The sequence below is a fragment of the Pongo abelii genome, chromosome 1 (assembly GCF_028885655.2).
Source record: "Pongo abelii isolate AG06213 chromosome 1, NHGRI_mPonAbe1-v2.0_pri, whole genome shotgun sequence".
NCBI lineage: Eukaryota > Metazoa > Chordata > Mammalia > Primates > Hominidae > Pongo > Pongo abelii.
Window position 1 is genome coordinate 30,894,831 of NC_071985.2, and position 17,421 is coordinate 30,912,251.

General features: G+C 40.1%; 1 long non-coding RNA gene across 1 annotated transcript; it reads right to left on the reverse strand.

The window, feature by feature from the left end:
- Positions 1 to 1,227: 1,227 nt before the first annotated feature.
- Positions 1,228 to 17,049, reverse strand: LOC112130146 (uncharacterized). Its single transcript, XR_002912459.2, has 3 exons — positions 16,960 to 17,049; positions 3,761 to 3,858; positions 1,228 to 1,806 (listed from the first exon to the last, which is right to left on the reverse strand). It is a non-coding gene; the product is annotated as an uncharacterized LOC112130146 (long non-coding RNA).
- Positions 17,050 to 17,421: the final 372 nt, after the last annotated feature.

Genomic DNA, 17,421 nt, shown 5'->3' on the forward strand with positions numbered 1-17,421 from the left:
ATTCAAGATCATGTCTCAATCCTGTCAAACCTTAATGGTGCATTGTAAATGCTATCTCTTTAAGAAGACTCTGTTGAACCTCATCCTGTTTAAATCATTCCTCCATCCTTCGAACTCTCGTAAAATTTTATCTGCCCATACCTGTGACTTTTATCACTTTCTTTTTTTTTTTTTTTTTTTTGAGACGGAGTCTAGCTCTGTCACCCAGGCTGGAGTGCAGTGGTGTGATCTCCGCTCACTGCAAGCTCGCCTCCTGGGTTCACGCCATTCTCCTGCCTCAGCCTCCTGAGTAGCTGGGACTACAGGCGCCTGCCACCATGCCCGGCTAATTTTTTGTATTTTTAGTAGAGATGGGGTTTCACTGTGTTAGCCAGAATGGTCTTGATCTCCTGACCTTGTGATCCACCCACCTCGGCCTCCCAAAGTGCTGGGATTACAGGCTTAAGCCACCACGCCCGGCCGACATTTATCACTTTCTACCTTGAATTATTTTTGCATTTGTATTTATGTCTTTGAATTCTATTTCATCTTTTTCCTATTCTCCACTGCACTTAGCACAAGGCCTGGCCAACCTTCATGTTGTTGAATAGGTTGTGTGTGGGTGTGTGTGTGTGTGTGTGTGTGTTTAGACCATGGATTATGAAATCAATTCAAACCATTACCTTTGGGAATGCCATAATTATCACAGTCAGAATAATCTGCATAGATAACAGGAAATTAATCCTGATAATACGTGATCTAAGCAACCAAACAAGTTTTTCCTCGTATACTCAGCAATGGTTTACTAAGTCATATAATCTATCCTAGCAGTTGAAGAGGAGGAAAAAAAACAAAGCAAAAATTACATGACTATCACATTTCCCCATAGTAAGTGCCTTAGGCATTCATCTGCTGATTTATCTTCTACCATGCACATAGTTAAAACTAATTGTATTATTATTATTACTTATTAAAGGAAAACATAGGATTTCCCCCTTATACATTTCTTTGGGTTGACCCCAAATTTGTTTTGAGTTCTTTGCTATAATACACACTCTAATTTTCCTCTAAACTTCTGGATCATAATTTACCCAGATTATTAGCAATTTTCTTTCCTTATTGTATGATTTTTGTCTGCCTCTGGGTGGCTTTATTTTAATTAGAAAAAAATAGAATGGAAAAGTTTCAATAGTAAACACACAAAGGTTCTGTTGGCAAGTAGGAGTCTGGCAGAAGAAAGACCTATGGTGAGCTTAGCTGCAGTTTATTGGCTCAAAAACAAGAACAATTTTGAAGGAAATTAGGATACTTTTTTTAAAGTGACAATTTTCTCCATCAGGTAGATTACACTATTTCCTGTTATTTTATGATACCGATATTTCATTTATACATTTTCTCCAGAGCCCATAAAATTTTCCATCTGGGGTACAGTTTTCTAATCCCTTTGTAAGCCTTGGATTCAGTTTCTCCTTTTCTTTTTTTCCTCACTTACTTTCTTTTTAAAAAAAAAAAAAAAAATGTGTCAGTCTCCAGGAACCTTTATCAGATACCAGGGAACATGTTTACATCTTAGCTAAAGAGCTTATCCACTCACAGAAAGCTTCCCATATAGCCCTGGAGGACAGAGGGTGGAAGTAAAAATCAGGCTTAACTACTAAAACTACCTCTGCCTGAAACTTTAGCTTATGCCTTGAACAGCTTACAACTAAAATCCTTGAACATGAAGACTCAGGGCTTCCAGCTGATAGATGTTTTCCACACAGGAGATGAAAGAGCAGGTACAGCCTGGGTTTCTTTCAACGGGAAGGAAGAGCAATTGGTTGTGGTCTGCAGGAAAAGAAAAAAAGTAAATGTCCTTTAAAAGCTTAATAGTACCAAGAAGATCTTTTTCTCCCTTTTTCTCCCAGTGGAACCATAAAGTCCTGCCAGGCAAAGACCAGGCTGACAGAAAATAGAGAACAAAAGTTGAAGCATCATGTGGATAGAGTTACAGACTGATCACAATTCACGTGATAACATTTTATTACTGATGGAACAAAACGGGAAGCAGTTATTTCTTAATGGACATTATTTCCTGTTTCTGGAATACAGTGGTTTACTTCATTCATTCATACCACATAGCAGGTCAGTTGGCTTCCCAGCGCTCACCTTTGTTTATTGGCATGCAATGGTTTAACTTTTCTCCCACTGGACATATCCTTGCCCTGCCGCCTTCCTGTACCAATAGTTTTTGTCATTGCTTTCAGAATTTTAACAACATTCTGAGAAAGTTTGTTTAGAGAAAATATGGGAAGGATAATAAACGAATTTTCAAGTAGGAAAGCTGGGAGTGAATATTGGGTTCTAAAAGGTGAAGAGCTTCCTCTGTTCAAATGAAGGGGAGGATAGCCAGGCTGCTAGCTGTGGGATCACATCAGTGACCAGCAGCGAGTTTGGCACTCAGGCAGAGCACACATGGAGAGGGCTTGAGAATATCCCCATGAGTGTGCAATGAGAGAGAGAAATGTAAGCTATGCCCAAGAGCCTCTTGTGGGCAGGATGCCGTGGCATTTAAGCATCAATAACATTGCTTTCTTCCTTCTCAATGTTCTAGAGTATCATTTCAGTGTTAGGACTCAGACTATCTGCTTCAATATACAGCCAAAGTTAATACGAAGGTTTACACAATTATCTAGATAATTCATACAAAAACAAAAACTACCAGGGAAACAAAAGCTTCACAGTATCTCCATTCAAAAGGCATCCCTGACTGCTCATCCACCAAAATCAAACTCAAAATACTGCCTGACCTAGTAAATCCTTGATTCATATTTGCCCAGTGAATAAATGAATGGAATGAATGAGTAAACTGAGTAAATCACTGACTCTATTTTATTCTCCACTTTACTTAAATCAGTAGCACCTCAGCATATGAACTGAGATATTTTATACTGAATATTTCACATTTCTTCCCTAAATATTTTACACAAAAATCCAAAAGTTGCCAGCTGTTTGAAGACTCCAGGTTACTTTTACAAAAGCAAAACCACTTCTTAAAATTATTGTGTTAGCCAAAAAACCGCCCAGTGTTATGGCTGCAAAAGTGTCAAAACGTAGGCTCCTTCCTGGGGACTAAAATTGTCTCTTGGAGAAAAATATCAGGTGGGAATTACCTGGAGAACAATTTACTAAAAGGGAGTCATTAACATCATGTTAAAGACATTGTTTAAGGAAGTAGCATATAATAAATGATTTATTCATTAATTTAAAATATCATTTTATCATTGCTCTAAATGGTTACATTTGGAGTCTGACTTTTCTCATTTATTTCTGTCCCCCATTTAGAAGTTAAATATTCTTATGACTTCGTATAGCAAGAACAACACCTGTAAGTAAAATCAGGAAATACAAAAGGAACAAAAAAGAAAATTGCATTTTGTGCAGCTCCTACTGAGAGCTAGTGACATTTGTTTTCCCCAGTGCCAGTACTGTCAGAAATCCTTATCCACACATCTCCCTTATTACTCTAATTTGTCAAAATGATGGGTAAGTAAGAAAATAAACCCTTTTTCTCAATCTGTAATCAAATTATTAAAGCAACATATTTGTAGTTATTGAAGCTCCCTCCGGCCTTCCTCACACTTCGTGTTCTTAGCAAACCGAAATTCTCTGAATTAAAAGTTCCCTGCTCGCAGCTCTCTTGTCTCCTTGTCTAAAACACTTGTTCCTCGAATATTTATTTAACCTCTGCAGACTCAGTTTATTTTTGTCTTTATTTTTAGCAGGGGGTGGTGGCACGCACCTGTAGTCCCAGCTACTTGGGAGGCTGAGGCAGCAGAATCATTTGAACCCAGGAGGCGGAGGTTGCAGTGAGCCAAGATCGCGCCATTGCACTCCAGCCTGGCAACAGAACAAGACTCAGTCTTAAAAATAAATAATAAATAAATAAATAAATACAATAAAAAACTCACACCATTAAACAACTCTCCATTTCTCCCCTCCCCCTAGCCCCTGGCAACCACCGTTTTACTTTCTGTCTTTATGAATTTAACTATTCTAGGAACCTTTTATAAGCATCTAGACTATACGTTATCATATATATATATACACACACATATATGGAATCTTGTGATATTTGTCCTCTTGTAATTGACTTATTTCACTTAGTATAATGTCCTCAAGGTTTATGCATGCCATGGTATGTATCAGAATCCCCTTTCTTTTGATGGCTGAATATTATTCATTCTATCTATCTATCTATCTATCTATCTATTTATCTATCTATCTATAATCTATCTATCTATCTTTCTATGTATCTATCTATCTGGATATGTGGAGCTGTCCCTTTGATGGACTTTTGGGAAGTTGTTTGTTTTTATTGACAGACGTTTGTGGATCTGTTCACTAAACTGTTGCCACCATGTAGACATAGTGTCCCTTCCCCCTAAAATGAATTACAGTTTTACATCCAAAAAAAAAAAAGGGAAATAGGTTGGGTGCCGTGGCTCACGCCTGTAATCCCAGCACTTGGGAGGCTGAGGTAGGTGGATTACAAGGTCAGGAGATCAAGACCATCCTGGCTAACACGATGAAATCCCGTCTCTACTAAAAATACAAAAATTAGCTGGGCGTGGTGGCGGGCACCTGTAGTCCCAGCTACTCGGGAGGCTGAGGCAGGAGAATGGCGTGAACCCGGGAGACAGAGCTTGCAGTGAGCCGAGATAGTGCTGCTGCACTCCAGCCTGGGCGACAGAGCGAGACTCTGTCTCAAAAAAAAAAAAAAAAAAAAAAAAAAAAAGGAAATAATTGCTCACATTACATTTCCCATAAAATGACTTTGTATGACCCAATCAATATACAAATACTTTGACTTTTCACAATTCAGGTGCCTGAATCGTTAGATTCTATTACTCATTTGATGTAAATAAAAAGTTATTCAATTCCTAAAGATTTATTCGCAAGCCAAACTCAACGTCCATGCTTTTGGAAATTCAAACTATAATACTATGGAGCTAGCTTTTAGATATTAAACTTTAAGGAAACCATACTTCTTAAAAAGCATATTAACTTAGCCCTGGTCCACAGCTGCATTGCTCAGAGTACTTGTATACTAAAATTTGCTTTAAAAAGGAGCCAATTTCTTTCTTTTCCATATGTGATCTGTTACACTAGCAATATTCTAAGTGTAACGAGGGGCTTGGAAATGGGAAGATCACTAATTTGGATCTAGTATTTATTGATAAAACACAGGACACCCAATTCAATTTGAATTTTAGATAACCAATGAAGAATGTTTTAGTATAAGTATGTCCCATGCAGCATTTGAGACATACTTATGCTAAAAAATTCTTCACTATTTATCTGAAACTCAAATTTAACTGGACATTCTCTATTTTTATTTGCTAAATGGGACAATCCTATGTGATTCCCACCCCGATCTGTAGGAACTTGAGCCAAGAGACACAGATGGAAAAGATAATTGAATGAAAGTGTGCCAACACTAGGGGGCGCTGCAAGAAAGAGTGAGGCCATGCTGGGAATTGAAGAAAGAACAGTAAGGTTCTCCTGGCTCCACTGTGAAGAGCACTTGAGGAACACATAGGAGAGGAGTGACTTCGGCATGTATAACCATCAGAGCCACATAAACCAGCCCCAGCAGGGACAGGGCGCAGCCACGCAGGCCAAGTCACTAGCAACCAGGAAGCCTCCAAGTCCAGCAGCCAGGGCAACAGAAGCAGCAGCTATGGCTACTGAGCAGCTGATCAGATGCTGGCCTCCACAACCACCAACAAAGAATTTTACTGGCTTCCAAGAAGGACAACTGGGCCTCCCAGGGATCCTGCCAAAGAGGGTTGAGTGGATATCTGGGAACTAAATTTCTAACAATTCTGGTGGAGGGGTGGGGGTACAATTCAAAGCCTCTTTATAATCCCACTGGTGTGGCCTCCTTCTTGCCCCCACACACAGACACACACACATTCCCAGAGTGACATTCTCAAAAGCCAAAGCTAACCAGACTTCTCAACAGCAGAAAATATATCATTTGCACCCCCACAACTTCCCAAAGTAGCCTTCTCCATGTTCTGCGTTGCTCTTCCCAACTTGCCTTCCAACATAGACATCTCCACCAACTCAGATACCTCACTGATCCCCCCATCTTCCAGATATAAGGGAAAACACTTCAAAGTTAAAAAGACATTTGTGATTCCAAAAATGATTAAAACAACAGAAAGAAAAAAGGTCTGTGCCAAAAATAACAGCAACAAAAAATTTGTTAAGATAAGTCTTATTGGCCAGGTGCAGTGGCTCACTCCTGTAATCCCAGCACTTTGGGAGGCCGAGGCGGGTGGATCACCTGAAGTCAGGAGTTTGAGACTAGCCTGACCAACGTGGAGAAATCCGTCTCTACTAAAAATACAAAAATTAGCCAGGCATGGTGGCCCATATCTGAAGTCACAGCTACTCCAGAGGCTGACTCAGGAGAATCACTTGAACGGGGGAGGCAGAGGTTGCAGTGAGCAGAGATCATGCCACTGCACTCCATCCTGGGCAACAGAGCGAGACTCCATCTAAAAAAATAAAAAACAAGAAAAGTAAGTATTACCAAATGCCAAAGTATCAGTTCTAAGCAAAATGTTCTTTTTTCCAGACACTTCCTTTTCTGGATCCTTAAGAGAAATACAGGAATTGTAAATAACAGAGTTGAAAAGCTAATAATCTCTTCGCATCTTCCCTCTGGCTTCAAACTTCACTCACGTTCTCTGTTCAAGAAACTTGGCAGCTTGGAAACCAGGTACTGAAAATATGAAAAGCTATAGTGTTATAAGTGTTCACACATACTATAAGTGTGTACACATACTATAGCTATCCGCCAGCTACACAGACCTTTCCTTAGAAAATGGCAAATCCATTTGAAGTCAGGGTGAAACATTTAGATAGGCTTAACACTTATGTGTCCCGAGTCTCTCTTATCAGAGGAAGAAAATATAAAAATAACGAATCCTAGGCTTACACAGTGACCTGAGCCACAAGCTGGGTGCAAAAACCCAGGCTTTGGGTTTAACCAACAGAGGAGAAATACTGGCTGGCTCTTCTGAAGAAAATTACTCACAATGCATTGCTAAAATTTATTCTTGAGAACAAAACCAGAAAGAAGGGATGAATTGGGACATAGAAAAAAACCTTAAGCTTGATTCGGCTATCGACCGAGAGAGCCTAGAATTGATGGCGACAGAGCAAACAGCAATTGTCCAGGGAGTACTTAAAATCACCTCTATGTGTGATCATTGCCTCTGTAATATGATTTCAGGGATCTGGGAAATGTTTCTCATGGTGGTTGGCCATATATACCAGGCATTGCCAATATTAAATAATAAAGACATCTATAAAAAATGTATAAGGAAATAGAAAACAAATACATAAATAGACCATATTATTGCAATTTATGTTTTCACAAAAAACTCCTGTCACATTGCAACTTTGGTCAAAAAGATCTTCAGAGCATAACTGGGCAGAACTGTTCCTGCTCCTGGAAAAGTGAACCACAGTTTACAGCCAACACCCCAGTCGGAATGTCTTGCCTTTGTCTAGTGCTTTGTAGATTATAAACTGTTCTGTGAACATTTTCTCCTTTGATTCTCACAATTTGTATGTGTAGTGGACATTATTATTACTATTTTGTGTTTAAAGGAACCAAAGATCTTACCTACTTCTTCCAGCTTACTTACCACCACATTCCTCTTATCTCTGCCCCCCAACCTCTCCAGGCTCCCTCTGGCCTTCCTCACACTTCATGTTCTCAGCAAACTGAAATTCTCTGAATTCAAGTTCCCTGCTTGCAGCTCTCGTCTCCCTGTCTAAAACGCAGTTCCTTTCTTGCAGAGCACTTGCTTCTCAAATATTTATTTAACCTCTTCAGACTCAGCTTAAACCATGAGAAAGCTCTCTCTGACCCTTTAAGACAGATGTATCTCCTCTGCACTGCCATAGGCTCCTTCCTGTAGGTCCCCTAAAATAGCTCTTATGGCACTTGGTTTTAATGACCTGCTTAATGGTCTGTCTTCCTCACTCAGCTTAGAGTCCATGAAGGCAGAAATCATCTCCAGTGCTGAAAAGATGTAGGTACCTAAAAAATATTTGTTGAAAGAATGAATAAACTTACTTCCCCAGGCTCACAGAAAGGTGAGTGTCAGACCTGGGATGAAAATTCTGATCTGATTCCAGTAAAGGGCCAGTTGTTTATATGGTTGATTGATACATGTGTTTTCAAGATGAAAGAGAGTATAACCATGTCAAAGAATGTTCAGAATAACTAGGACCAGGTGAAGAACTCTCAGTAATTATTAATCAACAAAATGTTAAAATTCACTAGACAAATCTGGGATATATCATCAAACTATTCACAATATGCCAAAGTCACACTCTTGACCTTCTAGTGGAAACCACAGCTCCAAGAGGAAAAACACAGTATGTAATCTAAATGTTGGCCACAATGTGCCTCAAAAAGCATCAAACTGGAGCTTGACCATCATCTTGTCCCTCAGTTAAGCAACTTTGTGTTAAATGCAAAGATGGTGCTGCTGGCTCACACAAAGTTCTTTGCAATTTGAACACATGAGCTCATCCCTGAACAAGGTGAAAGTTGCTTCTGATGTTGTCTCAGCATCAAAAACTTGACCAAATTAGTCAACATTCTTCACCAGTATCAAAGTCATATTTAACTTGCGTTATTTGTCTGCAGCTGTTATATCATCTTTCTATGTCTTTCTCCTTGGCTGTTCCTTTGTTCATCTAAATTTGCATTCAGGCCCTCCGTCTCCACCAAATGTTCTGACTGCTTTCTTTTTTTCCCCCTTGGAACAGAAGCATATGGCTTGCGTCTGAAACCTATCCCTCTTATTTCTTTTTTGGCCAATCCGGTTAAACAATTGGCTCCACTGATTTTCTCCACCAAAATAACTGGGTGTTTCACTTGCTTACCCAAAGGGTAGAGTTATCTGACTTTAAGCAGATGAGCCAACATTAATTTTGCAATTTGGAAGCTAAAGTATTGTCTCTGATCACAAAGTTTATAGGCATTAAAATCAACTCAGCTCAACCAGAAACAATTTCGTATCTTTTTTTGCGAATTCAAAACAGAAACTTCTAAAAAGATAGTTTCATTACTTTTAAGGAGACATTTAAACACTACCTCTTCATATTTCCTTGGAAGGAAAAAAAATACATTTCATTCCAAAGAAGAAAAAAATGGGAAAGGCGTTTTTGTCCTTTCTATCCATTCTTTACTTCCTAAGAGCAAAAGAGTAAATTATCAGATTGGCAAGAATGGAAGAAGGAACTGAACACTGGCAAGAATGGAGGAAAGGGCAGTGTAACCAGCCCTTTCCAACAGATTCCAACATGTCCCAGTTTCACTCCTTCCCTGGGCAAGCAAACTAGGGCAGGGGGAAAGCCTGCAGTATTCTTGCTGTGCTGTCTGCAGTTTGGTGAGTACATTGGTTCAACTCATGGGGAAGCAATTAGGAAACCTAATTATAGCCTCTCCTCCAAGCCATGTTTTCGAATCTGCTATTTCCAGTACAAAAAAAGACTGATATTCATTTATCTTATCCCACTATCTATCTGGTTTAGAATTAAAGGGAGACAGGAGAATGATTCATTACCAAATTTCAACACGTGTCTAATTTTCTGTTCCTTGGCTGATTACGTTGCCTACATCTCACGGCCAACAGAGAAATGCAGGCGTTTATAATCTTACATACCATAGTCTGAATCCGGCTGCTTACAGGATTTGTGAGCATGGGCTAAACAAATTAACTTTATGCCTCAATTCTGTCATTTCAAAACAGGACCAAAAATAGCTACCACATTCTGTTTCTACAAGAATGTAATGAGTGAATTATATACAGTTTCTATCTAGCTTAGTACCCGATACAAATAGGTCTTGGTAGCTCTGTCACTTACAAACTATAAGATGCTTTCCCACAGTACCCACAGTGATCAAATTAAGCAGAGAATAGAGGATGTTATCGACATATAGTGTGGAACATTTTTTTTTTTTTTCCTGAAGAGAGGGTGTATTATCTAAAAGAAACATCCCAGGTGGTTCAAATTCACTAAATACTGTTCAGCTCCCTTTGTCTTTCCTTCTGGGGATCTCTTGCCATAGTACTTCTGAGAAAAGAGTGTGTAAGAAGCTCCTTTTTATTGTAAAGCTAAAAAAAATGGGACAGCACCTGGTCACCCATTCTAGTGGTAACGAAACAAAAAGCTATGATCTTCCCCTCAAGCCTGCAACAGGGTCTTTTGAGAACCTCATGAGGAAAGCCGCTGAGATTTTCAGCTCACGTGAGCAAATCCAAAGAGTTAGATAACTGAGATAAAGAACTCTGGTAGGCTAAGTGGAGGCCATTGCATTTGAACAAATACCTTTGAAAGGAATATTCTTTGAATTTTTTCTCCTCCTGGAAACTGAAACTAGGGTTATTCAGGATCTCTTTATCCTGCCCTCTTGTGCAATTTCCTTTTCACTCTCAAATTCTTTTTGCTGTGCTTGTCATCACTTCATATTCTATGGACTGTATAAGCTGTCCTTTGTTCCTGCTATTTTAAGCTTCCTCCTTATCGCGGGACAGACGGTCTTAGCATCAGGTTTGAAACCCATAGACATGCTGGAGCCACATTGCAGAATCCCAGCAGAGCTAAAGGGGTCCTTTTTCTTTCCCGAGGTGTTTTCAGTTTCCGAGATTCAAATCATGAAAACAAAAGAGTTATTTCCTTTAACAGAGGCTCTAAGAGCATTTTTATTCTAACAAAATTCTATGTTTTAGTAAAAGAGGCTGGTTGGAGATTGCCCCGTAGTAGTTTCCTACAATGAGAAAAACTGGCTTCAAATGGCAGTTGTGTGTACCATGTATGTATTTTGATTTTTCTGATGCTACGTGTCGATATTAGAAGGATGTAACATAGTTAGCTTCAGTTTGAACACAGGGTCAATCTTAACTACATATAGCAGCTATCTAAGGCACTTTAGTCTTTCTTACCTGCTTGCTGGTATCTGAGGTTCCCTTAGTAGAAGAGAGAGCCTTTCAATTCCCAGTTAGCAATAAGGATTAACACTGAACATGCAAAAACAGTGGTTCTCCACCTGGTCTATTTCCACCTCAGTACACCTGAAGGATATGACACACGTAATAGGAGCTTATGGTAACAGTCAATCTCACCAGGTTGAGGTTAGGAGAGCAGAGAGCTTTCAGAGAGTAAGATTTGATAGGGAGATAGACACTGGGAGAAAGGAGCCATAGAATGGAGAGGTCAGGAGCATTAAGACAAATTTGAAGGACTCCCAATTCCTGTCCAAGGCTTACCCTGTCAACAGTAAAAAGCAAAAAAGCACTTACATGAGCCATAGTTTCTGTATCATGGAGACTCTCATCTAGTACTTATATACCGATTGTTCAAATCACTGCAGAGCGGATAGGGACCCCATGACAAAGTTATAAAGATAAGAACATAGTCACTGTTTATTAGGAAATATTGGGTGTTCCATACAAATGGAGGGATGTTATACATTTTTAATTCTTATACCTTCTTCATGAAGTATTAATATACTGCTTTTTTTTTTTTTTGAGATGGGGTCTTGCTCTGTTGCCCAGGCTGGAGTGCAGTGGTGCGATCCTGGCTCACTGCAACCTCCACCTCCCGGGTTCAAGCAATTCTCCTGCCTCAGCCTACCGGGTAAGCTGGGATTATAGGTGCACGCCACCACGCCTGACTAATTTTTGTATTTTTAGTAGAGGCGGGATTTCACCAGGTTGGCCAGACTGCTCTCGAACTCCTGACCTCATGATCTGCCTGCCTCGGCCTCCCAAAGTGCTGGGATTACAGGCATGAGCTACCATGCCTGGCCAATATACTGCTTTTAAGAAGAGAAAAAATGAGTCTTAGAGTGCTTAAATACCATGATCGCCCGGCTGCTGACTCCAGAAGTCTTTAGTCTTTCTATAACATTCTCCTCTCCTCTGCCTGTATATCCTCCAAAAATGTTCAAGACCCACAGGTAATAGTCCAAGTACTAAAGAGATGGGCAATCCTAACCCTGTTGCCTGGGTTGGTACTTTTCAATGGTGACATTTTGGAAGTATCCCTAGAGCTTTGAGCATAATGTTTCTGTCCTAACATTGTAATCAAGTACGTTAAACATGACTCAGAGACGAACTAATAAAAGTGTTCATGAAACAGACAAAGCATCTTGTTCACTCCCATGGACATATGAGAGGAAGGTTGGACCACCACTCTCTAGTCATAAATTATGGTCAGGCTGTCAGACACTTGCAACTCAACAAGATCCTGCTCTGCCTGCCAATCTCCCAAAAGACAAGCTAAATTAATGGTACAGTTGTGGGCAGTGATTCTTAAAGTGGGATCCCTGGAGCAGCAGCAGCAGCATCACCTAAGGACTTGTTAGAAATGCAAATCCGGCCGGGCACAGTGGCTCAAGCCTGTAATCCCAGCACTTTGGGAGGCCAAAGCAGGCAGATCACGAGGTCAGGAGATCAAGACCATCCTAGCCAACATGGTGAAACCCCGTCTGTACTAAAATACAAAAGATTAGCCGGGTGTGGTGGCACACACCTGTAGTCCCAGCTACTTGGGAGGCTGAGTCAGGGGAATCTGCCTGGGAGGCAGAGGTTGCAGTAAGCCGAGGATTGCACCACTATACTCCAGCCTGACAACAGAGCAAGACTCCTTCTCAAAAACAACAACAACAACAGCAACAACAACAAAAAGAAATGCAAATCCTCCCACCAATCCCAGGTCTACTGAATCAAAAGTTCTGAATCAAAAGTTTTCCAGGTGATTCTAAGCATATTAAAGTTTGAGGACCACTCAGCATCACCTCCTGTGCCTTGATAATTTCAGCTCTCATTGGTCCAGTCAATCAGCTAAGCCACAAAAATTGAGCCATTACCAGCTGTACCAGTCTTGGTAGCTGTACCATTCTATCTCTAGAGAGATACAATCTTCTCTATCCTCAAGAAGTTACATATAGACTTAAAACAAGATAAAAAAAAAAGTACAAGTTAAAAAAAAAAAGTACATAACACCATGCTGCACTGTGTATAGGCCAGACAGACTCATACAAAGAGCCATGTGACTATTACATATGGTTAGCAGAGATCAGTCAATTCCAATTTAGGTGTGCAGGGAAAATGCATATTTTCTTTCTTTTCTTTTACTTTTTTTTTTTTTTTCTGAGACAGAGTCTCACTCTGTGGGCCAGGCTGGAGTGTAGTGGCACTATCTCGGCTCACTGCAACCTCTGTCTCCTGGGCTCAAGCAGTTCTCCTGCCTCAGCCTCCCGAGTAGCTGGGATGACAGACATGTGCCACTATGCCCGGCTAAATTTTTGTATTTTTAGTAGAGATAGGGTTTCACCATGTTGGCCAGGCTGGTCTCAAACTCCTGACCCGCTTCGGCCTCCCAAAATGCTGGGATTACAGGCTTGAGCCACCATGCCCGGCCAGAAAATGCATATTTTCAAACTATGCAAAAGATCTATGGATCACTAAACATCTATGGCAGCCAATGGCTGTCCTGATGCTAATTCCTTGAAAATAGGGTGGCTCTTGGAGAAAGCATTAAAGACATGAAACTCAGAATTAGAAATAGCTTCAGATTTTACACATAATTGCCTTTGGCTGCCAACCAAAGGCTTGTGTGTTCAGTGAGAGGAGTATTTTTGATCATCATCAAGCCATACTCGTGTCTGCAGATAGAGATCTCCACATTAAAGAATTTCAGTCTCAGGGTTTAGACAGATGGCTCTGCAGGCTAGTCACTACAGTATATAAGAGAGTTATATCTTGGACTTGGCTCAAGCAGAAAAGATTTAAGTATTGTACTTGTTCAACAGAAAACTTGATATTAATTAGCCATTTATTGTGTGCTTTATGTATACAGAACACTTACTGGTTATAAAAGGTAGTTAAAACAGCACTCACTTTTGAGAAGCTCAAAAATGCCATTAAGATGTCAAAAACAACAAATAAGCAATTAAAAAGTACAAAGGAAGACGTGAGTACAGAATGAACTGTCTGAATTGAGTAGCGTTATCTAAGGAGTGACTAGAAAAAAATTATGTTAGTGAAGGAGAATGCAACTAAAATATAAAAAGTTAACAATAAGGAAAGGAAAATAGAAAGGATGATGATTGAAGACCGGAGGAACAAATGGTATAAAGAATATGGAGAAGCCAGGCACAGTGGCTCACATCGGTAATCCCAGCCCTTTGGGAGGCCAAGGTGGGTGGTTCACTTGAGGTTAGGAGTTCGAGGCCAGCCTGGCCAACATGGTGAAACCCCATCTCTACTAAAAAAATACAAAAAAAAAAAAATTAGACCAGTGTGGTGGCAGGCACCTATAAATCGCAGCCACTGGAGAGGCTGAGGCAGGAGAATTGCTTGAACCTGGGAGGCAGAGGTTGCGGTGAACCGAGATCATGCCACTGCGCTCCAGCCTGAAAGACAGAGTAAGACTCTGTCTCAAAAAAAAAAAAAAAAAAAAAAGGAGATGGAGACTATCAATCTACTTGAAATCTACAGAAAACAGATCAATTTCTAAAGAGAAATGGAAAAGGACCTGGAAAGTTCAATGATTTGGTAACCTTGAGTTCTGTTATCTTAATTATTTAAAGTAGACATTCAGAATTCAATACAGAATTCTGGATAGCATAATGCCCTGATAGAAAGTATGCTTGAAGACAACTTCCTGTTGTGTATCAATGAAATAGAGCTATAGGAGAAAAACAGCCCAACTCTGTAAAAGGTTCTACACAAATGTTGAGAGCAAGAGGGTCGCCATCTTGCTTTATGGTTGTGGAGTGCAGGCAAAGGAGAGAGGACTGAAGAAATGCACAGAGAACAGTGAACAAGCCATGCAGAAGGGCAGCCAAAACCCAGGGCTTAGTTAGGTTGTCTTAACCCTAGCTGCACAATAAAATCACCAAATAGACCGGGTGGGGTGGCTCACGCCTGTAACCCTAGCACTTTGGGAGGCCGAGGCGGGCAGATCACGAAATCAGATTGAGACCATCCTGGCTAACACGGTGAAACCCGTCTCTACTAAAAATACAAAAAAACAAAACAAAACAAAAAACTAGCTGGGCGTGGTGGCAGGCGCCTGTAGTCCCAGCTACTCCGGAGGCTGAGGCAGGAGAATGGTGTGAACCTGGAAGGTGGAGCTTGCAGTGAGCCAAGATCCCGCCACTGCACTCCAGCCTGGGCGACAGAGCAAGACTCTGTCAAAAAAAAAAAAATCACCAAATAACCAACCCAGACCAATTAAATTCTAGTGTCTCCAAGCTGAGATGATATTAGTCCTTTAAAAAAAAACTCCTCACACATTTCTACCATGGAGCCAGAGTTAAAAGGCACCAGCCTAATGCCCAGGAATACTTCAGTGGCAAAGATTATTAGGAGTCAATGATTTTATTAAACTGACCTGTTTAGTGAGTTGGTGGCAAATTCTTTCAAGGTAGATTATCTGTAGGGAGAAGGAAATATGGACATTCAAGGCAAGAGATAGAAAGTGGAAGTTATTAACTTACAGGGGATTTTTTTTTTTTTTTTTTTGAGATGGAGTCTTGCTCTGTCACCCAGGCTGCAGTGCAGTGGCGCAATCTTGGCTTACTGCACCTTCCACCTCTTGGGTTCAAGCAATTCTCCTGCCTCAGCCTCCCAAGTAGCTGGGACTATGGGCATGTGCCACCAAGCATAGCTAATTTTGACTTACAGGGGATCTTTAAAGCTGTGTTAGCAGGTACCTCTGAGAGACTGCAGAGAGAACAGAGAAACTAACACAGATTTGTGGACCACTGCTTCCATGGTTTATCAGGGTAATGAGTGGATTATGGGTAAATAAAATGGGAAACCAGCAAACAGGAATCAAAAAGCAGGGGTGAACCTTCAGTCATCAATCACATGCAATGAAAAGATCCCTTGTCAATACTGAACTCTGACTTTTTGCATTATTTTCTTCCTTCCCTCCCCTTCTAAATGGGCTTAGCTTTAACAGGTAGTCTCCTAGCTTTGTAGAATTTTTCCTATAAAATGCTTGCCAAAAGAAAGAGAAACACTTGCCTACCTTTTCATGTCTGCCCTTAAACATGTGAGTAGCACTCCCAGTGGTATTTTCCTCCGTCTCTGCTCTATTTTAGCTGACTGTTTCCTGCTGCCTGAAATTAGCCTGCCCCTAACTGTATAGATTACTTAGGTATGGCTTGCCTAGAGTAATAGATCCTAGTATTACAAACTTTTGAATAATTCCTATCCAATAAAGTTATTTGATTTTAATTGAACTGAGCAGAATAAACTGACCTCTCCCAAATATTAATAAGTCAGATTGAATCTTTCTGGGTTTTATTCTGCTTCTTAGCATCAAAGCAGAATTTTCCAAATTTGAAAATCTTAAAAAGAGACCCTCGGTTATAGTCCGCTTTTAGTGTCTGCTTAACTCAACTCATTCTTAAATAAATAAGTGGTAAAAGGAACAAGACTACCATCATCCGCTTAGGTTAATCATTGGTAGTGGAAAAAAATTGCTGAGTCAGCCAGAGTGATGACTGTGCTGGTTAAACTCTCACAGATCCTAACGGTTAATGACCATGATTGGTGAAGCAGTTCTCCAATATCACCTTTATTGTCTGTATGAAATCCTTCATATTTTGTAAGAGATGCAATTTCACTCTGTGTTTACATGGCGTTGTCAACCACCAACAGTCAATGAGAGACAGCCAACATAAGATAGACAGAGGTGGAACAGAGATGATAGAAACAGAAACCAGGGCCACTTTGTGGGAGAGAGAAAGTACAGCATGGGTTAGTTCCATAAGTGGTCAGTTCAATCGTGAATATTTTTACTTTATGATCGCTCATTCTTCCCAGTGTAATCTTGTAACTTCTGGGACTCACACAATTCATTTTTTAATGAAAATGTACTTACACTGTCATATATTGTAATATTTGCATTTTGAGTATATACTTCTTGATTCTGTAGTTAATTTCATCAAACATATCTTTCTGATATGATCCCTGTTTAAAAAAAAAAGTGAAACTTTTTAAACTCAGGCCTGATCAAGCTACTTCTTGCTTAAAATACTTCAGTGGTTTTCCACTGGTTTTTAGGAGAAACACCAAAATCCCTAATAGGGCCTACAAGCCAATCAGTGTGTGGCCACTGCCTGCCTTGGAACATACTCTACCTTGTCCTTTATATTCCAGAATTTGTAAAATGGCTCAGTAACAAGTTTAATCACGTTATTACATGACGTTCTCTCTTGTTCTCCCAAATTTTCATGTAAAAATTCCTTATACAGTTGTAACGCACCCTAAACACAAGGTATTAGTTAAATTCTTATATATTCCATATTTTTGTATAAGACTTTAAAAAAAAACTTTCTCAAAA